This window comes from Prionailurus bengalensis, chromosome X, assembly GCF_016509475.1.
Source record: "Prionailurus bengalensis isolate Pbe53 chromosome X, Fcat_Pben_1.1_paternal_pri, whole genome shotgun sequence".
Classification (NCBI taxonomy): Eukaryota; Metazoa; Chordata; class Mammalia; order Carnivora; family Felidae; genus Prionailurus; species Prionailurus bengalensis.
Genome location: NC_057361.1, coordinates 6,357,187 through 6,382,285, shown reverse-complemented (window position 1 = coordinate 6,382,285; position 25,099 = coordinate 6,357,187). Strand labels below are relative to the sequence as shown.

Below are 25,099 nucleotides of genomic sequence, written 5' to 3'. Positions count from 1 at the left end.
CTCTAGCACTTCAGGTTTCCAGATGCATACTCCAGTCACTCCCTCAGGAAGTGACCAGTTAGGTTGATATATACCCAGAATGCTCAGGGGGCTATAGGTGGGGCCCCACCAGCGTCTACTGCAACCCCCTACAGTATATTCCTGAACTTGGAGTTGAGAAAAAAATAGGTGGGATGAGTATTGAATTTTATTGGAGCAGTTAGAAAATTAAAGAATGGCTTGTTTTTATGACACAGACCACAAATAGAAGAGGGGATTCTGAGAAATTTGTAATGCTGGAGTATTTGGAAAAAGCTCTTCAAGGAAGGGGTTATTTAACTTGTGCTTGAATGAAGCAAGGTCTTTGGATCTCTGGAGGGAAGAAGAGGAAAATCTCAGGCAGGAGATTTAGCAAGAGCAAGAGCAAAAAAAGGGAAGCAAGTGGAGATTTATCAAGGTATGTCTCAATGGGAAACAACTCTGGAGGGGTCAGTTGTATTTCTCCATGTTCTGCGAGTGAGGCACAGGATGCTCTTTTATTCCAGACTATCTTTTCAAGGGTATTTGTGTAGAGAACACCTTGGAAGACAGAAATAACATCTCCCTCTGGGGCATAAGACAAATTAACTTACCCTCCAGTGTTACAAAGATAATGTCTCCCTCCAGGACACAGATCAGGCAGGATTCTGCCCATTATAAAAGATCAGGTTCCCTAAGCTCTGGTTTCCCCTCCTGTAATGCAGCTCAATGCGTTATGTGTTGTCAGGCCCTTGCATCACCTGGTAGAAGTTGGGGCATGGGGAATGGGCTCAATCAATGACACTCTGGGTGCTACTGTTGCTGTGAGTAATAGAGTCCTTTGTCTCTGCCCCAGGAGTTTCGTATCTTAGGTCGGCATCCTTGAACCTGTGGTGAGTGTGCCTGTTTGCTTGCAAGTCGGTAAAATTGAGACCCTTCGTGGTTTGGGATACTTCTAAGCACTGTGTTCAAATAAATGATGTGATTCAAGTCTCACATCATCCCCACAAAGTAGGGATTATTATTTTTGTCCACATTTTACATGTAAGGAATCCGAGACTCAGAGAGATTAAATAATGTGTCCCAGGTCACTCAGCTTGTAAAGGAAGAAGCCAGTGTCCAAACTTAGGGTGCTAAGTTTCAGAACTGTGTTCTTTTCACTGCACTAGCAGCTACCTGGTGATACCTTTGTGGGCTTCACCATGGTGCAGGTGAGGGTGGGTGATGTGGTAGCAAGGCGAACACTGCCCCTGGTGGGAAGTCTTGAGGAGGGGGTGGCATGGAAAGGAGACTGTTGGTGCGGTGGGCCAGATCATGGAGAGTTTGCAGTGATGGCATCTTATCTAACATAGAGCACAGAGAGGCAGGAAGTTAATTAGTGAAATTACATAATTTAAAAGAAGTGCTGTAACTTAGTCTTATTTCCAAGTTGGCACAGTATTTATCTCCACGACTTCTTACTCCAGGATTTGAACGATAACCGCACTCTGAGCATGTGGGAGTGAAGAGGGAGGGCATTTCAGGTAAGGTAAACAACATCAGGAAGAACAAAGTGGTTTGGATCTTTCAGTCTGCAAATCTCTCTCTCTTTCTGTCTCTGTCTCTCTCTCCGTCCCTGTGTCTGTATATCTCTCTGTTTCTGTTTTTATGTATATCCCCTATCTGTCTGTCTATCATCTATCTAATCATCTATCTATCCATATATATGTGAAATATTTAAAGGGAATCTAGCCTTCTCTTTCAAATTAAAATCAATCTGAGGGGCGCCTGGGTGGTTCAGTCAGTTGGGTGTCGGACTCTTGATTTTGGCTCAGGTCATGATCTTGTGGTTTGTGGGATCGAGTCCATTGGGCACTGCGCTGACAGCATGGAGCCTGCTTGGGATTCTCTCTCTCTTCCCCCCTCCACCACCCCCGTCCCATCCCTCCCCTGTTCACACACTCTCTCTCAAAAGAAATAAATAAACTTTAAAAAAGTCAATTTGAGTCAAACTGTGGGAAGGCCCACTGATGCTGTTTTTCCTCTGCCTGCTCTACAGGCTTATTTTGCTGCACATGAACAAACTAGAAATATTTATCAGCTGTTCATCCATGTGTTCTTTCCTTTATACAGTTGAGCAGGCACTCAGGTTTGCGTGAACCACATACCATGTGGTTCAATGTGAGTGTTTCCTTGTAAACTATAAAAAGTATTTGGTGAGTCAGAGGAGTATTAACTGGGTATTATGTTCTCCAACTTCGGGCCTACTGGGAAGTAACACCCCACCCTGCTTTCTGTTGACCCTCAGGCAAGGAACTGACCTTACTATTTGTTTTTTCAACTTGTTTTGTTTTGTGTATTGAGCAGCTTCCCAGGAAAGCAGAAATTGAGAGCAGCTTTGTCAGAACCAAGGAAACTAGAACAAAGTTTGGTCTTGGGTGAGGAGTGGACTTGCCCAGGCCAGAGCAGAATCATGTACCTGGAGCATACGATGTAGGGGGAAGTAGGAGATGAGGAAGGAGAACCTTTGGACTGAACTGTCAAGATGTCCCTTCCTTGCATGCCTGGCGGTATCTCCACTGGTAGCTTTCTTTGGGCAAACGAGTTCCTCTCTTACAATGCTTATACCCCTGGGAGGGTAAAAGAACTTGACTGATAACATGCTACACATTTGTTTCACCAGATTGCTTTTCTCCAAATACCTCCTTCAGCTGCTGCACGGAAGGAAGGGAAATTTAATTTTGTTTGGAAAGCATGGGACATCATGGTGGGAATGGTAGGCAGAGTTAGAGCTCTGGCCTTTGGGGATCAGGGGTGGAGTTAACATTTATTGAGCACGTACTGTGACCTGGTACTTGGTTGGGCTCTTTGGAAGAGGTTAATCATGCTGATTTTCCCAGTCGCCCCTCTGGGGCCGGTATTCTTCCTGCCAGTGTACACGTGGATAGATGAGCCCAAGCAAATTGAGTTACTTCCTCAAGGCACTCTGGCCCTCCTTTTAATTGGAAAGATGTCTTTTCCTTAAATCTAAGAGGACACAGAACTTCTAAGAGGTGGGAAATAAAAGCAGAGTATGGCATGGCTCTTACCCAGTGAAGAGGAAGGAGGAAAGAGCTTTCATTAAGCACTTAACTATATTCCAAGCCCCCCTGAGTACTTTGCATCTCTATTTAATCCTTATGACAAGTCAATGATACAGTATTTCTATTTCTATATGAGAACACACACTTTCTGAGAGGGTAAAGAATTTCTTCAAGGTCACAAAAATGAAAAGCACTTGAGCCGTGATGAGAATAAAGATTTTCTGACTCTCGGCAGAATGATGTTGGCCGATGAGTGCCCAGGGCTGGCATCTGAGAGAGGGACAGGACATCATAGGAGTGGGTAAAGAGTCCAATAATAGGTTTAAATAGCCATTCAGACCCAATGATAGAAAAGAGGTAGCTATAAATGGAACCCCCATAAGTAAAACAGATTGATTTTTGCCACAAAGAGCAGACACTTATTTGTCCTGGAAGTTGTATAAAATATTGGAAACATATGCCTGCACTGTTTACTCTAACTTGCACTCATGCAGGCCCAAATGGTCACATCACCAAGGATTCAATTAATGTGGCCCCAAAATGCATGGGGCTAATGGTCATGGAACCTGCTTTTGTGAGGTCAGGGGGCCTGGAAGGACTAGGAGTTGCTCGAAAGGCAGGACCCTGCTCTGGGGTGGAGCAAGCACTGGGACCTAAAGATGTGGGTAATGCAGCAGGAAATGGGAAATTCCAGCCAGTTCCAGGTGCTGTGTTTAGAGCATAAGCATAGCACAGCAGAGGAGTACGTGTGGGGAGGATTTGAAGAAATACGGAAGGAGTGGACATACAAACGCCACTGCCAATGTCTGTGGACATATAAAAGCCACTGCCAATGTCTGTGACCATCACTGCCTTTTTAGGCCCTCTTATCCCTTGGTGAGGCAGGAAATTGTCCTTCTGTGACCTCCTGATCCACACTATGGCCACACATATCAAAAGACCCTGGGGATGGTGTTCTAAAGCGCAGGTCCCTGGGTTCCATGTACAGTTACCAAATGAAACTTCTAATACAGTCAGGAACCACATTTTAACAAGCCCAATAATCAGTTCTTTCACATATTACAGTTTGAGAAAACCTTGCTTAGGAGTATACATTGGTCCTTTAGAAAGTGCTCTCATATTAATGTTGGTATGTGTAACCAGGAACATAAAAATACCATTTATTGAACTCCAAAAATGTGCTAGGCCCTGAAGTAGGCATTTCAGCTATGTTATTTTATATATGATTTTAGAAATAAAACCGTGTTGTCAGAATGGTTATTAATATTCCACATTAATGAGTCTGCATTCAAGAAGTTAGGTAGATTGCAAGATTAACTAGCAAGTGGTACAGCCAGGATATAAACCCAGATCTCCTAGACCGAAAGAGAGAAAAAGGCTGGCATTAGGGACAGATTTGTGGGGCCTGTAATACTTGCCTGGGTCAAACTGGACAGCAGCCCCTGGAAAAAATGGAAGGCAAATCTTAGAACTTTAATAGAATCTGGTTTTTAAGATAATGCCTGAGACCAAAGGGTTGAGCTAGGGCATTGGGATTTATGATTTGGTTTAACCAATGAACACAGCAGAATCCAAGTTCTAGAAATGAGATCGTTTCTAAGATAAATAAGCAATACAATTGCCTTGCCTTTTCTTGAACTACTAATTGTTGTGAAATCCCCCGACAATTTGAAGAGCTAGAATGATCATGAAGCCACATCAGGTCTGACTGAAATAGGCAGATGAGGCATAGAGAGTGGAAATGTGGGGGCAAAACTTCAGGCACCTCCAGCAAACTAAGGGATTTCTGGGGTTTTTCTCTACTGCTGATATTATAAGTGCAACTAGACTAACATGGATGGGCTCACAGAATATTAACTTCAGTGTTGCTTCTCTTGTACTAGCTTTCCCCAGAGATGGAGATCCATGGGAATCAGGACGTGCACAGGTCTTGAGAGGGTCATGAATCTCAACTTTGGGACGGGCAGCCTGGATAGATCCATTCAACGCTGGGCTATCTGATGGTGTTCAAGAACTCGGTTGAAATATAATCACAGAGAGACAGAGGCTCAAATCTAGAGAGGGCACAACCTTGTGCAGATAATTTATCAGAGCACGGTACGGTAGGAGCCCAGGAAGAGAGGTCTGTGAACAAATTGGCCACAGGATGCAAATAAGGAGGTTCCAGCTAAATGCTTCAGTTGATGGTAGGATTGTGTGTAATTTTGGATGACTTCTGTCTAATGTTGTGTATACAATCATGACATGTTTCAGCAGAGAGAGAGGCAGAGCGTGAGCAGGGGAGGGGCAGAGAGATAGGGAGACAGGGAGACACAGAATCTGAAGCAGGCTCCAGGCTCTGAGCTGTCAGCACAGAGGCCGACACGGGGCTCGAACTCATGAACGGTGAGATCATGACCTGAGCCAAAGTAGGATGCTCAACCAATTGAGTCACTCAGGTGTGTCACCCTCCCCCCCCCCCCACCATGACATGTTTCAACAGACTGTCCTTATTTTTCTTCCCTCTCCCACAATGCCATTCTTCTTCTTTGTTGTATGAGTGTGATACTGGAACTTCAGGTCAAAGAAAGAAAAAAAAAACCAGTTAAACAGATTAGTTTTGTCTGTGGCACCAAACGTATGGATAAGTGGAACTGATCATTAAGAGGTTGGGCATTATGTGGATAAGGAATTAAGCCATGATGGATGTGTACTAAAAGGAAATTCCTCTAATTTAAATGCCTCAAACACCTGCTAACATTTGAGAATTCAGTACTGAAGACATAACTTTCTGAAAACTACTGGAAATGTTTGTGACTAACACAAATACTTCAAATCTAGTGTTAAGGAATCATTTTCTGTATTTAAAAAAAGCTAAAAGAAGTGTGATCAAATATATTCAATGATGCTTTGAAAAGTCTGGTTTAATTTAAAATTAAAAAAATTTTTTTAATGTTTATTTATTTTTGAGAGAGAGGGAGAGAGACAGAGTGCAGGCAGGGGAGGGGCAGAGAGAGAGAGGGGAGACACGGAACCCAAAGTAGGTTCTGGGCTCTAAGCACAGAGGCTGACACAGGGCTTGAACTCACGAATGGTGAGATCATGACCTGAGCCAAAGTAGGACGCTCAACTGACTGAGCCACCCAGGTGCCCCCCCCCCCTGCAATTTTTTTTTTAATGTTTATTCTTTAGAGAGGGGGGGGGATAGAGAGAGAGAGAGAGAAAGAGAGAGAGAGAGAGAGAGAGAGAGAGAGCACAAGTAGGGGAGGGGCAGAGAGAGAGGGAGGCACAGAATCTGAAATCTGAAGTAGGCTCCAGGCTCTGAGCTGTCAGCACAGAGGCCGACGCAGGGCTCTAACTCACCAACTGTGAGATCATGACCTGAACTGAAGTCGTACACTTACCTGACTGAGCCACCCAGGTGTCCCAAGTCTGATTTAATTTAAATTAAAACACATAAATAAACATAATTCTCTACTTAAATATCAATGTAGCTTGTGATTTTCCAAAGTCAAGCTTATATTGCCAGTATAGATATAGATACAGATGGGAAATGTATCTAAGGGTTGTACCTACAATTTAACTGAATGTCACTTACATTTTTAGGCCATTTATCCACATTTATGCTTATTGATAATCATTATGTCTTAATCCTGTCTTGTGTGATAAGCCATTTAATGACTTTTATTCAAATATCTCTTGATTAATTACTTCTGAGTGACCTAAAGCCACTGATTTTCATCAGCCAGTTTGTCTTCCTTGCAAGAAAAAACTATTCTTAACACTTTTGAAGGCTATTTAAAATTTGATTCAAGTTTAAAAGCCAGCCAAATAACACATGAAGTTTTTCAAGTAGTTCAAGTATAGTGTTATTAATTTGCACTTTTAGAATTATCAATTAAATTATTAAAAATTGGGTGTTTAAAGCTGGCTCTATGATATAGATACTTTGATTTAATCAAAGCAAAGAACTAAGTTGACTTTTTTCATATTCCTACCCCCACTTGCTGAGTCATCTTATTAGCCAGTAGACATAATCATTGTGATAAAAAATTTTAAAAGATTGAATGTAAAATTTCCCTTTGGTCACACCAGAGAAATATTTTTGAGCTCCTCCCTGTGCCCAGTGCTAAACTAGGTGAATGAAAAATAAAATGATTCTGGGGGTGCCTGGGTGGCTAAGTCAGTTGAGCATCTGACTCTTGATATTGGCTCAGGTTGTGGTCTTAGTGGTTGTGTGATATGGCCCTGAGTCAGGCTCTGTGCTGAGTATGGAGTCTGCTTGGGATTCTCTCTCTCCTCCACTCTCTCTCTGCCTCTCCTCTGCTTTCTCTCTCTCAATTTTTTTTAATGTTTTTATTTATTTTTGAGACAGAGCATGAGCAGGGGAGGGGCAGAGAGAGAGGGAGACACAGAATCCGAAGTAGGTTCCAGGCTCTGAGCTGTCAGCACAGAGCCCAATGCGGGGCTCGAACTCACAGACTGTGAGATCATGACCTGAGCTGAAGTCAGATGCTCAACTGACTGAGCTACCAGGCACCCCATGCTTTCTCTCTCTTAAAATAAAAAAAAAGGTTAAAAATAAATTGAATGATTCTGAAGTGGATTTATTAACAGTGGAATAATAGGACAATAATACTCACTGTACTGTGGTGCTAATTTGTGCAATTTGGCCTCTCAGGTTAAAATAGGTATTACAGTTTAGTTACATAGTGACAGAGAAACAAGTGTATGTCAAGGTTATCCGGGAGCCCTTGACAGATTAGAGGTACTTCTAGGGGATTTTCAAAGTGTGTATATGTTTGTCTAACACAGTAATCTCAACCAAAAGCCATTTTACCTCTCAGTAGTTACTTGGAAATATCTGGAGACAGCTTTGGTCTAAAGACACAACTGGGCAGAGTGCCACTCATAATAAGCTGCCATGAGTGAGAATCAGCAGAAGTCACTAATGGCAGAGTCAGACTCAGGAAGCTTTTGGTATTGGAATAATTAAATTATAAGTATAGTGAATTTAATAAATAAAAAAGTGAATCAGTAAGGAGGAGCAGATGAATATAATTGGCCTTGCAGATATAGAGATAATGAAACATATATTCTAGAAATGAAATAAAACAACTGAAATTAAAAACATCAAAAGCAGAGTAAATAGATTAGATGCAGCTAAAGAGAGAATGAGTGAGCTAGAAGGCAGAACTATAAAAAATCACTCAGAGGGCAATTCAGAGTTTAGATGTATGGAAAATATATGGAAGGACAGGGAAGATAAATTGAAATGGTTATATCATAAATTTATTTAAAGTTCCAGAAGGAAGGAAGAGTGAGAATGAGGGAGAAAACATGTTAAAAAAGGAATTAAGTATATAGTTGATTAAATAGGAGCAAAGGACAGGGAAACTTAAAAATTCTGAAGCTGAAGCTTTGCTGTTGTTAACCAATGGGGCTATCAAGAAAGAAATGTTTTTGTAGGACTGTGGAAGGTTTGGCTTTGAAATATCGAGTTTGAGGTGATGAGATAGTTGGGATATATGGGCATGAGCTTTAGGGATCATGGAAGTATTGAAGCAGAAATTTGGGAGACCAAGGAGGAAATTTGATGGCTACGAGGAAGGTAAATTTCTTCAAGAAATACATATGAAGGGAAAATCAAGGAGATCAGAAGGGCTACACCTAATTTTAGAGACCAGTGTCTTAGAATTTAGAGACTGGGGAAAGAGAAAGCCAGACAAGCATATAACAGGATCATAAAAGCTGAGACATGAGAGAGAAAGTCAGTTAATGACAAAAACTGTGAGTGGTTCTGAACAAAATGATTATCAAGACAATTCCTTTGAAGTGGAATTTGGTGACATCAGATTGGAGGGATTCAAGGACAAATGGATAGATGGTGCAGAGAATCGACAGCATGGAATTTTGGCCCTGGCACTAACAACCAACACCCAAGACTCTGTTCTGGGTCTGTAGGGAGGTTTCTTCCCTAGACAGGTCACTGGATAGGCTTTGTGATATTCGTATCAGAGTCTTGGTTTGAGTCTGGTGCAGTCTTGGATGAGTGGTTAGCTGGAGTGCCTGACCCTGGCCACTGGCAATTTAGTTCCTCTCCAGTGCCAGGTGAGGCAAAGCATTTTGGAACAAGACAGTGTGAGGAGCGTGTTCCCCATCTTCCAGGTCTGGGAGGTTTAAACCTTCTCCTTGGATGAATCCATGAGGAGCTTCTTACTTGGTGTTCATGACGATGGGGAAGTGTAGCAGACAGAAAGAAGATGGGCTTTTCTTGGAGTTTGGCAGCTCAGAGACACTGGAGTCGTGTGGATCTTGGTCCAGGTGCCAACCTTCTGAGCCCCAGTGCAGTAGAGCCTCTGCCATGCAGAGAGAACTGCTATTCCTGCGTCTCAGAGGAGTAAGAGTTGGACATAATCAAGGTTGGGCAAAATACCTGGGAAGTTTCTGGTAAAGCTGGCCAAAATACCTGGAAAGTTGTGAGGCTCTTAAAAGCTGACTGATATATCTCCTAAAATCCCACAAACACTGGAACCAGGGATGGTGATTAGACCAAGATTTAATCATGGCCATGGCTAAGGAAAGTATTAAGAGGAGTTTATAAAGTTTGTATTTGTGTATTTCTCTATATGGATGTACTTATACATATATGTGTGTGCATATATATAAGTACGCATATGTGTGTGTATATGCATATGTGTGTGTGTGTGTGTGTGTGTGTGTGTATCTGTATATACGTATATATATAGTAACAATCATGTAAGGCAGTTTCCATCCCAAGTCACAATGTGTAGGCTGGAGATGTTTTCTCTGCAGCAGAAATAAGGTTGAACTCAGCTCCAGTTCTCGTACTGAAGTTTGAGTCACAGGACTGGTAGAAGCTGTGGACTGCAGTTCTGCTAATCTGACCTTGAATATTTTAAGATAAATGATCAGTGGGCACTTTACACACAATGGCTGCTTCTGTGGAACCCACAGATTATGTAGATTGAATTATGGTCAGGAGAACGATCACCTGATGATTCCCTTTCTCTCTCTGTCTCTCTCTCTTTGTTTTTTATTTCACTGAATCATCAGGCTGAAAGAATCAAATCATCTTCCAGAAATTAGTTCATGTAATTGCTTGGAAAAGAGCATTAACAAAAGCTGCTGGTCACGAAGTGTGCGATTCTCCTTTAGAAACTCCTGTTTCCTCTGCCTCTTTGCCCTGTGTGGCAGATGGTGCTGATTGCATTTAGTGCTCCCCACACGTCCTAAGGACACTGGGACTTTGCTGTGCTTGTTTAATCAGGCCATTGTTTTCCTGATGAGTTGGGAGCTTGGTAAGAGTAGGGCTGTGTGATGGATTGGAGAGGGTTACACTGTTTTTCAGAGAAATGGCAAACAGATATTTTACAACCAGAAGATAAAAATGGTAATAGCCAGACAGAAAAGAAGAAAATAGCCTATTCAGGGGAAATCATTTTTAAAAAGCTTACGATAATATAAATAAATGCCTTTGTATTTTCCCCCTAGCATTTTTTATGCCTCAGCAATAAAAAGGTTTGGCTTATCGCCGGGGGTAGCGGGGATATAGTGTAATGACATGAAAATAATACCTTACATTTCTACAATGAGCTAAGGCTTCCAGAGCTCTCTGAGTGATGGAGAAGAGATGTCTAACCATCAGGGAAGCTGAAGTCCACTCTTCATACTTCCTATGCTATGACCACAGCCTTGTCAGCCTCTTGGGAACCTGACCTCCTGAAGTATACAGGGAGGCAGGATTTGAACCCAGGATTCCCCACAGGAGCCTATGCTCTACATGCCTGGAATCCTGCAGTGCACAGGACTCAGGGAGTCCTTGAGCCCCTGACATTGTAACTACGATTGTGTGTGTAGGGGTAATTATGGACTTGGGTAAGTCCCTGCAAATATGGTCAGAGCTTCAGTTAGATTCTCAAAGGGGTATACAACCCTAAAAAGGTAAGAAACAGTTCACGAGGGGGCATTTTGCTTGAAGCTCATGGAACGAAAGAGCAGAACTAAACAAGAAATTACTCGAAGGATGGCATCTCTCTGGACACTCTGGTGTCACAGGAACACGCTTTGAGAGACGCAAAAGGATATGTAGAGGCAATTCTTGACTTTGCTCAACCAATGATTCCACCTTTACATAAAAATAAATTTTGGGGGCGTCTGGGTGGCTTAGTCGGTTGAGTGTACGACTTCGGCTCAGATCCAGATCTTGCCGTTCATGAGTTTGAACCCTGCATCGGGGTCTCTGCTGTCAGCACGGAGCCCACTTAGATCTTCTGTCCACCTCGTCTGCCCCTCCCCCGCTGTGCTCTCTCTCTCAAAAAATAAATAGACATTAAACAAAGGACTTTGCAAATACGATAGCAAACTTTAAACGGTGAAATTTGGGAGTACTTTTCTATTTGTGTAGTGCTTCCAAGTGAGATGAAGTTCTCAACCATTGTTTTCACGTCCTTTCCTGGGCTTCCTGTTTCTCCGCGATGTCATTGCTCTTTGAATTTCATACTTATTCTGGTTTTCTTTTGTCAAAAGAAAAATGATTAGAATTTTTTTTTTGTCACATGTAATACAAATCCCTACTAGTCTTTGGGAGTAAATTGTTACCCTTCTGAAAGTGAAAGAAGCTTTGTCTTTAGAGATGGAAAGAGCCCTAGAGATGAGGTGAATCAAGACTCCATTTTAAAAAGTTTATTTTTAAACTTACAGTAAAATCTGTTCTTTGTGGTATACGATTCTGTGGATTTTGACAAATGCATAGGTGTTGACATCTACCACCATAATCACGAGACACAGCAGTCCGAGGGCACCCTAAATTTCCTCCTGCTCCCCTATTAGCCTCTCCCCCTGCCAGCACTTCTGGGAACCACCAATCTCTTCTCCATTCCTCTAATGTTGCCTTTTCCAGAACGGCCTATGAATGGGATCATGTAGCTGTGTGACATTGACTGCTTCCTCTCACCATTATACCTTTGAGATGCATCCAGGCTGTTGCATGTATCAATAGTTTGTTCCTTTTAGGGCTATGTAGGATTCCTTTATGTGGATGTACGGTAATTGAAGGATATTTGGATTCTTCCTGTAGCTTTTTGGTGATAAGACTGCTGTAAACATGTTTGTACAGGTTTTTGAGTTAATGTTTAACTTTATAAGAAATTGGGGGCGCCTGGGTGGCTCAGTCAGTTAAACGTCTGACTTCAGCTTAGGTCATGGTCTCACAGTTCATGCATGAGTTTGAGTCCCGCATCAGGCTCTGTGCCGACAGCTTGGAGCCTGGAGCCTGCTTCGGACTCTGTGTCTCCCCCTCTCTCTGCCCCTTCCCTGCTCACACTCTTACTCTGTCTCAAAAATAAATAAACATTAAAAAAAAAAAGAAACTGCCCAACTGTTTTTTAAAGTGTTGTACCTTTTGCATTTTGTATACAGGCAATGTGTAAGGATTCACATTGTGCCATATTCTTTCCATTGTCTGGTGTAATTTTTTTTTTTTTAAGTTTTAGCCATTCCAAAAATGCACAGTGGAATCTTCCTGTGGTTTTTAATTTGCATTTCCCTGATGGCTAAAGATGTTGAGCATCTTTTTAGGTACTTGTTTTCTTGTTGGATTTGGAGAGTTGTTTATCTACTCTGGACCCAAGTCCTTTCTCACTTGTGTGCCTTATAGATACTATTCCCCAGCATACATGGCTTGTCTCTTCATCTCTTAATGGCAGAATTCCCATCTCAAACAAGAAGAAATGGGCATGTTGACAGCTTTTGTGGCTCTGCCATAAACTGACAGCATGTGACATTGCTAAGCCATGCAATTTATTTTGCGTTTGTTTTCTATTCTATAGAATAAGAGGAGGGATGAGACTTTTTCTGAGATTCTTTGTAGCCAGAAGGAAGAGTCAATGATTCTAAGAGACTGGCCCAAGTTCACACTGTTAATTAGTGGCAGAGTTTGGCTAAAACCCAGGCTGTCTCCCATTCTGACTTTGTTTGCAGTAGAATTCTTTTTACTTTTCTAAGTCTCATTTTTTAAGTAGTTCAACTACATGATTAAAGATTCAAAAAGTATGAAGAGTTTACTGTGAAAAAAAATCTCCCCGTCATTCTGAACAACAATCCATATTGTTATTTCTGTGTTCCTTTCTGGAGCTTTAAAAAATATGTACAAACACATTTTTATATGTGTTGTTATATATGTGTGTGTGTGCTTCTCTCCTTTTGAAAGTGAATTATACACTGTACAGTGTTCTTTTTTCACTTCTGATAGAAATGCAAATTAGAACTACATAAAGATACATTTTTTTTAATTACTATATTTGAGGTTGAGGATATTTTCATGGGATAAAAGCCATTTGTCTTTCCTTTTCTATGAATTCTCTGTTCATATCATCTCCCTGTGTTTTTGTTTTTGTTTTTCCTCTTGGGTTGCTGAAATTATATCTGTGAACTACTTATTTATTGGAGCAATTAACTGTGTGATATATTACAGTTTCCTTCCATCATGTCATCTGTCTTTGAGTTTGTTTATTATAGTTTTGCCCTAAGCGTGCTTTTATGTGGTTGAATTCATTAGTATTGTTATTACTTTTGACATTTGGTCATAATTGGAAAGGACTTTTTCCCTCTGGTGTTAAAGAAGAATTATCCTATGGTTTTTTTAGTTTATTACTTTCTTCTACATTTTACATATATTTAAATATTTCATCTGTTTGCAAGTTACCCTGGCACAGGGTATGAGGCATAGGTCCAAATATATTGTTCCAGAAGGCAGCCCATTTGTTGCAATGCTATTTATTAAATAATCCACCTTTTCTCCTCTGATTTAAGTTGTCGCCTGTAACATATATTACATTTCCATAATTGCTTGATTGTGTAAGAACACCTAACATGAGATCTACCCTCTTAACACATTTGTAAGTGTGCAGTGTGGTATTGTTGGCAATAGGCACAGTGTTTTACAACAGATCTCTTGAACCTGTTCATCTTGTGGAACTGAAAGTTTATACCCCTTGAACAGCACTAAATTTTCATATTTAGGGGTTTCTGTTTCTGAATAGAAATTTTTTCTATTTATTCTTAAACTAAATATGAAATATAAATAAGTTTTAGCATGCTACAGGGCTAGTCTTCCTCACTCTTTTCGTTTCTGTACATTTTTTTTTTTAACATTTCTTAAAAAGGTTTTCAACCAGGGGCACCTGGGTGGCTCAGTTGGTTAAGCATCCGACTTTGGCTCAGGTCATGATCTCATGGTTTGTGAGTTCAAGCCCCACATCTGTGCTGTCAGCATACTGCCTGTTTCGAATCCTCTGTCCCCCTCTCTTTTGGCCCCTCCCCCGCTAGCTCGCTCTCTTTCTCTCAAAATAAATAAATAAAAACTTAAAAAATAAGATTTTCAACCATGTGGCAAGGTTGAGATTATTTTACAGTGAACACCCATTACGCACCACACGGATTCTCCCATTAATGTTTTACTAACCTTGTTTTAACACATATCTATCCATTTATTCTGCACACTAATTCATCATATTTTTTGATGTATTTAAAGGAAACTGGAGATATCAGTACACTTTCCCCAAATAGTTTAGCATTGCCTCATTAATACGTAGGGTTTAGTATTTGTTTATAGTATCTTTTTTTATTTTGAGCTAAAATTTACATACAGTGAATAGGGTTTTGACACATGCTTATGCTTATGTAACCCAAACTCTTATCAAGACACAGGACATTACCATCAGCCCCCAAATTCCTTCATGCCTCGTGCTAGTCAGTCCCCATCCCCACTCCCATAGAGCCCACTGCTATTCTGACTCCACGAAGCGTGCATTCTTTTGGGGAAGGTTTCTTTCAGGAGCATGATGCTTTTGAGACTTGAACCGTGTTGTTTCATGTATCTGTAGCTCGTTTCTTTTTCTTGATGTCTGGTGTCCCACTGTGTGAATATGGCACATTTGGTTTATTTATTCACCTATTAGCCAAGACCAGGGCTGTTTTGAACATTATCGCACAGTTCATTTTGTCGCCCATATGTTCTCTTTTCCTTCTTTTGTGGGGACGGGACAAATATGTGTGGGAAATGGTTCAGCTATAGGGTGGGTTTAAGCTCTTTAAGAAGCTCCTACCCTATGCTTTCTCCAAGGTGGTTGTACTCTTCAACACTGCCACCGACATGTGTGAGAGTTCTGCTTGTTCTAATCTTCAGCATAATTTGATGGTCAGTCTTTAATTTTTGACATACTGGGTGGGTATATGTGGTATCACGTGGTGGTTTTATTTTGCATTTTACTGATGACTAATGAGGCTGATACTTTTTCATGTTCTTATTTTCCATTTTTAATATCTTTTATCAAGTATTTGTTAAAATCTTTGCCCATTTTGTATTATGTTCCTTTCATTTTATAATTCATTTACTTTATTTTTTTTTCTTGGCTATTCTTTTTTCTTTTTCTTTTTCTTTTTTTAGGTAGGCTTCATGCCCAGTACAGAGCCCACTGTGGGGCTTGAAATCATGATCCTGAGCTCAAGACCTGAGCTGAGATCAAAAGTCAGACGCTTAACTGACTGAGCCACCCAGGGGCTCTTTTAGTGACTATTTTTACTTACCTGTGGTTCCTATAAAATTTAGGGTCAACATACCAGATTCCTAAAACGAATTGGTTGGGTTCTATTTTAGATAGATTCAGAGACAATTATATTATGATATTGATTCTTTGTACTCAGCAACTTGGAATGCCTTTCATATGTTTACATTTTCTTCTCCCCTCCCCTGGAAGAACTTAAAAATATTCCTCCAAAAGTTCTGACATATTTACTTATAGACGTTTTATATTTATTATTGCTATTTTAAATGGTGCCTTGTCTGCAATTATATCTTCTAATTTATGTTATTTACATATAAGAGAGCTGTTGATTTCTACTTCTGTATGTATTTTATGTTTTATTTCTGGATGTTTTTGTGGGAAGAAGGCAAGATGATGTGCCAGGATATCTGATGTATACATTTATTTATGCTTTACTTCTCAGCAAGTGACAAAGGCTGATTTTTAAAAAATTTCTTTGTTAACAATTTAAATTTCTTTTTCCCACTGCCATTGAGACAGAACAATGCCAGAACATATATTTTGTCCATGTGATCCTTCCTTTAATCCACTTTTTCTGCTTCTGGAAGCTGATTTGGTACAGGAAGCTCTCGCTGCCTCCTGGTTTACTCTTAGTTCTCTTCTTGCAAACAGACGATCCAAGTCCTGTGCTTTGGTTGTGCCTCTGGTGTTTGTGAAGTGTGCTTTTCCTGGCTCGTTGGCACATCTCTAGCTACTGCATGATCCCTGTGGTTTGGTTTGCTCCTATCTATCTTCTCTAACACACTCTGATCAATCTTCAGTGACATTGGCAGCTGTTTTGACACTTTAAAGTCTGGGGTTTAACTTTCTTCCTATTTTATACAAATTGATTTTTTTTTTTTTTAGCTACCCAAGCGCCCTGTTAAGATGGCTATTTTTAAAAATTAATTTAGGGGTGCCTGGGTGGCTCAGTTGGTTAAGTGTCCGACTTCAGCTCAGGTCATGATCTCGTGGTCCGTGAGTTCCAGCCCTGCGTCGGGCTCTGTGCTGACCGCTCAGAGCCTGGAGCCTGTTTCAGATTCTGTGTCTCCCTCTCTCTCTGACCCTCCCCCATTCATGCTCTGTCTCTCTCTGTCTCAAAAATAAATAAACCTTAAAAAAATTAAAAAAAAATAAAATTAATTTATTTATTGTTTAATTTATATCCAAGTTAGCATATAATGCAACAGTGATTTTGGGAGTAGATTCCTTAATGTCCCTTACCCATTTAGCCCATCCCCCCTCCCACAACCCCTATAGCAACCCTCTGTTCTCCATATTTAAGTGTCTTTTATGTTTTGTCCCCTTCCTTGTTTTTATATGACTTTTGCTTCCCTTCCCTTAGGTTCATCTGTTTTGTATCTTAAATTCCTCATATGAGTGAAGTCATATGGTATTTGTCTTTCTCTGACTGGCTAATTTCGCTTAGCATAATACCCTCCACTTCCATCTGCATAGTTGCAAATGGCAAGATTTCATTCTTTTTGATTGCTGAGTAATACTCCGTGGTATGTGTATGTGTGTGTGTATATATACACACACACACACACATATATATATATACATATATATACACACACACACACATATATATACATATACACATACACATATACATATACATATACATATACATATACATATACATATATGTATATAGGTATACATACACATACCACATACCACATCTTCTTTATCCATTCATCCATCGATGGACATTTGGGCTCTTTCCATACTTTGGCTATTGTCGATAGTGCTGCTCTAAATATTGGGGTGCATGTGGCCCTTTAAAACAGCACACCTGTATCCCTGGGATAAATGCCTAGTAGGCAGTTGCTGGGTCGTAGGGTAGTTCTATTTTTAATTTTTTGAGGAATGTTCATACTGTTTTCTAGCGTGGCTGCACCAGTTTGCATTCCTGCCAGCAGTGCAAAAAGAGATCCTCTTTCTCTGCATCCTTGCCAACATCGGTTGTTGCCTGAGTTGTTAATGTTAGCTGTTCTGACAGGTGTGAGGTGGTATCCTCCTTGTGGTTTTGATTTGTATTTCCCTGATGATGAGTGATGTTGAGCATTTTTTCATGTGTCAGTTGGCCATCTGAATGTCTTCTTTGGAGAAGTGTCTATTCATGTTTTTTGCCCATTTCTTCACTGGATTTTTCATTTTTTGGGTGTTGAGTTTGATAAGTTCTTTATAGATTTTGGATACTAACCCTTTATTTGATCTGTCCCTTGCAAATATCTTCTCCCATTTTGTCAGTTGCCTCTTAGTTTTGCTGATTGTTTCCTTTGCTGTGCAGAAGCCTTTTATTTTGATGAGGTCCCAATAGTCCTTTTTTACTTTTGTTTCCCTTGCCTCCAGAGACGTGTTGAGTAAGAAGTTGCTGCAGTCAAGGTCACAGAGGTTTTTGTCTGATTTCTCCTCGAGGATTTTGATGGCTTCCTGTCTTACATTTAGGTCCTTCATCCACTTTGAGTTTATTTTTGTGTACAGTGTAAGAAAGTGGTCCAGGTTCATTCTTCTGCATGTCGCTGTCCAGTTTTCCCAGCACCACTTGCTGAAGAGACTGTCTTTATTCCATTGGATATTCTTTCTTGCTTTGTCAAAGATTAGTTGGCCATACATTTGTGGGTCCATTTCTGGGTTCTCTGTTCTGTTCCATTGATCTGAGTGTCTGTTTTTGTGCCAGTACCATACTGTCTTGATGATTACTGCTTTGTAATACAGCTTGAAGTCTGGGATTGTGATGCCTCCAGCTTTAGTTTTCTTTTTAAAGATTACTTTGGCTATTTGGGACCTTTTCTGGTTCCATACAAATTTTAGGATTGTTTGTTTTAGCTCTGTGAAGAATGCTTGTGTTATTTTAATAGGGATTGCTGACTTTTTTTTTTTTAACTCATTCTTCTTCTTTATGTTTTGTATTTCCACAAAGGAAATGGTGGAAATACTGAACTTCCATGTCATGTGAAAGCTTGCGTACTACTCTGAACATATTGGACTTTTAGAAAGTTTTTAATAATACTCAGAAAAAGTTATTGTCTCTGATTGTCTTTAGTTTTTAATTAGTTGTTCTTTGTCCAAGGAAGATAAACTTCCTACTGTCTCCTAATTAGATTGGCTTCACTCTTGGCCTCAGGGTCTTTGAAGATTAAGGAATAGGGTATTTTGTAACAAAATATTAAGTACCCTTACCAGGTATCATTTTGGTGCTTAGTAATTCTTAGGCATCATTGTTGGCATACTTATTTTAAAATGCTAAATATACCATTGCTTAGTGTTTTATTGACAGTAAATAATAGACCAATAAAACAGTCTCCTTTATGTGTGCAGGTGGATGGAGTCTTACAGCCGTGGTGTTAGGATGAGCAGATGATGTCATGTGACATACCCAATTTCAGAAGCTAGAGAGGAAATATTCATTAAACTTCAAGGTAAGTGTGTGAAACCCATTACCTATTTATTTCCTATATGAAAGCTTTGACACCCGTTAGAATGGCTGTTGTCAAAAAGACAGCAATATCAAATGTTGGCAAAGGTCTGGTGAAATGGGAACATTTGTGCCATATTGGTGGGGATGTAAATTGTACGGTCACTATGGAAAACGTTGTGGGAAACAACACTGCACATTATGGGCTGATGACACGTCCTTCTGCCATATCTTCCCTCTCCATTCCATCCCATGTGCAAACCTGCAATGTTGTTCTTCTTACACCCTCTCTCTCATTCCATAGCTTTCCCTGTCTCCCCATTGCCTGTAGAATAAAGTTCTAAATTCTCTTCCTAGTCGTTAAGACAAAGAAGTTTGTCTCATTGCTGAACTCTTGCCAAAATTAATGCAAAGCCTTAGTGAGGGAGCTCTTGTTCTTGTCCCAGTTGCAAACCTCATGCCTATTTCAGCTCTGAGCTTCAGCTCACTCTGCTTTTCTGGAGTCTCCTCCATGAAACTGTTGGTCTCAATTTTGATGGCCTAAATTCTGCCCTTATTTCCACATCCAAGTCCTACCCTCCATGGTGCTGATTTTCACTCTGAACTCTCCTTTGGAGTACTCTCATTCATTGTCATGACCTGTTATTGAATATTTCCATTTGTTTGCCCTGTGTCTTTGAGTGGATCCTTAAGAAGGGAACCATGGCTTCTACTGTACAGCACTGTCCTTGTGGTATTATTTATAGAAGATTTCAGGTCTGATGACCAGTTTAACAAATTTCTCTAATTTTTCTGCTCTTCTCAGGGTCATTCTTTTTAATAAGCTGGATGCTGTGCTTTCCTTTCAGAAATATTTGCCTGTGGTCAAATGTTTCTTTACCTTCTAGTTTTTTAAACTATTGGCCCAATAGTGGAATCACTGATGCTATGATATTTCTATTTTCAGTTTTTTGAGGAGCCTCCATACTGTTTTCCAGAGTGGCTGCACCAGTTTGCATTCCCACCAATGGAGCAAGAGCGTTCCCCTTTCTCCACATCCTCACCAACACTTGTTGTTTCTTGTGTTTCTGATTTTGGCCATTCTGACAGGTGTGAGGTGATAGCCGTTTGTGCTTTTGATTTGCATTTTCCTGAGGAGTGATGTTGAGCATCTTTTCACGTGCCTGTTGGCCATCTGGATATCTTCTTCGGAGAAATGTCTGTTCATGTCTTCTGCCCATTTTTAATTGGATTATTTGTTCTTTGGGTGTTGAGTTGTATACGTTCTTTATACATTTTGTCTACTAAACCAAATCAGATGTGTCATTTGCAAATATCTTACCAATCCCATAGGTTGCCTTTTAGTTTTGTTGATTGTTTCCTTTGCTCTGCAGAAGCTTTTCATTTTGATGTGGTCCCAATAGATTGCTTTTGCTTTTGTTTCCCTTTTTTTCAGGAGGCATATCTAGAAAACTGTTGCTATGGCTAGTGTCAGAGAAATTACTTCCTGTGCTCTCTTCCAGGATTTTTGTTTTCAGGTCTCACTTTGAGGTCTTTAATCCATGTTGAGTTAATTTTTGTGTTTGGTGTTAGAGAGTGGTCCAGTTTCATTCTTTCAAATGTATCTGTCCGGTTTTCCTAACACTATTTGTTGGAGAGACTTTCCTGTTGCATGTTGTTTCCTGCTGTGTTGAAGATTAATTGACCATATAGTTGTGGGTTTATTTTTGGATTTTCTACTCTGTTCTATTGATCTATGTGTTTGTTTTTGTGCCAGTACCATACTGTTTTGATTACTATATCTTTGTATTATATCTTGAAGTCTGGGATTGTGATACCTCCAGTTTTGTTCTTTTTTTTTTTTTCTCAAGATTGCTTTGGCTGTTTGGGGTCTTTTGTTGTTGTATACAAATTTTAAGATCATTTGTTCTAGTTCTGTGAAAAACACTGTTGGTATTTTGATAGGGATTGCAATAAATCTGTAGATTGCTTGGGTAGTATGGACATTTTAACAGTCTTTGTTCTTCCAATCCATGGGCATGGAATATCTATTTGTTTTTGCTGTCTTCGATTTCTTTCGTAAATATTTTATAGTTTTCAGAGTATAACTCTTTAACCTCTTTGGTTGAGTTTATTCCTAGGTATTTTATTCTTTTTGGTGACATTGTAAATGGGACTGTTTTCTTAATTTTTCCTTCTGCTACTTCATTATTAAGTGTGTAGAAATGCAGCAATTTCTATATATTGATTTTCTATCCTGCAACCTCAATGAATTTATTTATTACTTCCAGAAGTTTTTCGGCAGAGTCTTTAGTGTTTTGTATATGTAGTGTCATGTCATCTGTGAATAATGAAAGTTTTACTTCTTCATTACCAGTCCGGATGCCTTTTATTTCTTTTTGTTGTCTGATTGCTGTGGCTAGGACTTCCAGTACTGTGTTGAATAACAGTGGTGAGAGTGGACATCCTTGTCTTGTTCCTGACCTTAAGGGAAGCTTTCAGTTTTTCACCATTGAATATGATGTTAGCTATGATGTTTTTCCTAATTGGCCTTTATTATGTTGAAATATGTAATACGTTCCCTCTAAATATATTTTGCTGAGGGTTTTTTTTTATCATGAATAGATGTTGTACTTTGTTGCATGCTTTCTCTCCATCTATTGAAATAATCGTGTGTGTTTTTCCCTTTTTCTTGTTGATGTGATGTATCAAGTTGATTGATTTGCAAGTATTGAGCTGCCCTTGCATCCCAGGAATAAATTCCACTTGATCGTGGTGAATGCTTTTTTTCTTTTTTTAAAGATTATTAATTTTTGAGAGGGAGAGAGCACAAGTGGGGAAGGGGCAAAGAGAGAGGGGGGGACCAAGGATCCAAAGTGGGCTCTGCGCTGACAGCAGCGAGCCTGATGTGGGGTTTATACTCACAACCGTGAGATCATGACCCAAGCTGGAGTCGGACACTCAACTGACTGAGCCACCCAGGGGCCTTGAATGATTTTTTAAATGTGTTGTCAGATTTGGTTTGCTCATATTTTGTTGAGGACTTTTGCATCTATGTTCTTGGAGATATTGGCCTGGTTCTCTTTTTTTTGTGGTGTCTTTATCTGGTTTCAGTATGAGGACAACGCTGGTATCATAGAATGAATTTGGAAGCTTTCCTTCCTCTTCTATTTTTTGGAATACTTTGAAAAGAATAGGTGTTAACTATTCTTTAAATGTTTGGTGGAATTCACCTGTGAAGCCGTCTGGCCCTGGAGTTTTGTTTGTGGTGAGTGTTTTGATTAGTGATTTGATTCCACTGCTTGTAACTGGTCTGTTCAGATTTTCTATTTCTTCCTGATTCAGTTTTGGGAGGTTATTTGTTTCTAGGAATTTATCCATTCCTTCTAGGTATTTCAATTTGCTGGCATATAAATTTTCATAACTTACTCTCTTATAATCCTTTGTATCACTGTGGTGGTAGTTATTGCTCCTCTTTCACTTAGGATATTATTTATTTGAGTCATCACTCTCTTTTTTTCCCTTTTTTGGCAAGTCTGATTAAAAGTGTATGAATTTTGTTTTCAGTTGTCTCCAAGTATATTTTGATTTCCTCTTTGATTTCTTGATTGACCTATTCATTGTTTAGTAGCATGGGAGTTGACTTCCGTGTATTTGTGGTCTTTCAAGATTTTTCCTTGTGGCTGATTTCTAGTTTCACAGCATTGTGGTCAGAAAAAATGCATGATATGACTTCAGTCTTTTTTAATTTGTTGAGACTTATTTTGTGTCCTAATTAGTGATCTATTCTGGAATATGTTTGATGTGCACTTGAAAAGAATGTATATTCTGCTGTTTTAGGATGGGATGTTCTGAATATATCTGTTAAATCTATCTGGTCCAACATGGTATTCAAAGCCATTGTTTCCTTCTTGATACTGTTTGAATGATCTTTCCATTGATGTAAGTGGGGTGTTAAAGTCCCCTAATATTATTGTATTACTATTGATTATTTCCTTTATGTTGGTTATTAGTTGCTTTATGTATTTGGGTGCTTCCATGCTGGGTGCATAAATATTTAGTATTGTCATATCTTCTTGTTGGATTGTTCCCATCACGGTTAGAAGTGTCTTTTGTTACTGTCTTCTGTCCCATATAAGTATTGCTATTTTGGCTTTGTTTTCACTTCCATCCTTATGATAAATGCCTTTCCATCCCTTTACTTTCAATCTGCAGGTGTCTTTAGGTCTGAAATGAGCTTCTTATAGGCAGCATATATATGGGTCTTGTTTTTTATCCATTCTGTCACTGTGTGTCTTTTGATTGAAGTGTTTAGTCCAATTTCATTAAAAGTAAGTATTGAGATGTCATTTTGTTACTTGTTTTATGGTTATTTTTACATATCTTTATTTCACATAGTTGTCTTGCTGTGATTTTGTTTTCTTTCATTTGAGACATATTTCTTTGTCTCTTTGTTTTGTATAGCTCTGCCCCCGTTTCTTGGTGTTTGGCAAGTCAGGTACATCTCCGGCTCTTGAAAGTAGTATCCTTGTGAAGAAAAGATCCTGTGGTGGCCTCCAGGGCAGCATCCCCTGTTTACCAGGACCCGACACTTCTGATGTGTCTCCTGTGTCTGTTGCCTGCGCCCTACTGTTATGGCTGAGCTGCATTTGCCTTCACTGCCATCTTCTGCAATGGCTCTCTTTGCCTGTTGTGGGAAGGGCTTGGTCTCTGTGTTGTTAGCGGGCCAGTCTGGGGCCACCTTGAGCTTGAGTTGAGGCAAGCTCCATGTTTGCCAGAGATGCAGTAGCACTGACCTGCAGTACTCTGTCTGTGTGTACCCTGAGAAGCTTTCGTCGGTGGGCACGGCTTGCAGGGAGACCCCCCTCTCCCTGGGGCAGGAGTCACTTTGGTGTGGTGCTGGTCCCTGTAGGGGCTGCTCGCACAGTGCCAGGCTGGTGGCACCGCTTTCGATGGGCTCTAGCCAAGGAGGGCACAGGTCCTCAGGAGAACGGGCTGCAGGCTGTGGTGCCAGCAAGGGCCACGCTGGTCTGCTGCAGGAGGGGTCTGTCTCTTTAAGGGCAGTGACTCAGCTTCCTGTAACCCTCCTGTCTCTCCCAGAGCTGGGCCTGCTTATTAGAATTCCAGGCTGTCAGTCCCACTGGTTGTGAGAATTTGGTGTCTTCATTTGCAAAACCAAATGGGATGGGATTCCTCTTCCCCCTGCAGGTTCCCTGTTGTGATAGTCTGTTTCTCACGCCTGTCCATGTGTCTGGCTCCCTCCCTCAGGTGGCCACACCTGGGCTTAGCTCCCCACCGCATCGCCACTTTCTTACTATCTTCAATGTGGCCTCTTCTACATTTAGTTGTGGCGTTTGTTCTGTGGGCTTGGGGTCATTTACACTGATGTGGGGGTTCTCTGGTTGTATCTGTGGCACGAACCGAGCTTAGGATCTTCCTACTGTGCCGTCTTCCCCTGAAGTCTGACCTGGGGGACCTTTTGCTACTGAATAATTTCTAACCATTTGGGCATAAAGAAAAAAAGCACAGCCCGTTGACTCTGTTCTTTCATCTGTGACCAGTTTTGTAAATCAATATATATAGGGAAACTTCATCTTGCCGCCCATGTATCTCTGATCTGATAAAATACTTTGGCATTTCTATTAATCTTATATGGACACAGCAACTGGATGCTTTTTTTATTTAAGTTTACTTTGAGAGTCCACTCATTGAAATGTGCACTTCATGGGTAGAGACAGCGTGTTATCAAGGAAACAGAAGGAATTCCTAGCCTACTGCTGTCTAAAAAGAAGTATAACAAGAGCCACACATGTAATTTTACATTTTTCTTTTTATTTTTTTAAAAGATTATTTATTACTCCTGTATCCCTTGGGTAAATTCTTAGCAGTGCTATTGCTGGGTCATAGGGTAGGTCTATTTTTAATTTTTTGAGAAACCTCCACACTGTTTTCCAGAGTGGCTGCACCAATTTGCATTCCCACCAACAGTGCGAGAGGGTTCCCGTTTCTCCACATCCTCTCCAGCATCTATAGTCTCCTGTACCCCAATG

The 25,099-nt window shown here is 40.3% G+C and overlaps 1 long non-coding RNA gene across 1 annotated transcript in view; it reads left to right on the top strand.

The window, feature by feature from the left end:
- Positions 1-25,099, top strand: part of LOC122477603 — a 363,494-nt gene that overhangs the window by 119,417 nt on the left and 218,978 nt on the right. The gene's annotated exons all lie outside the window — the stretch shown is intronic.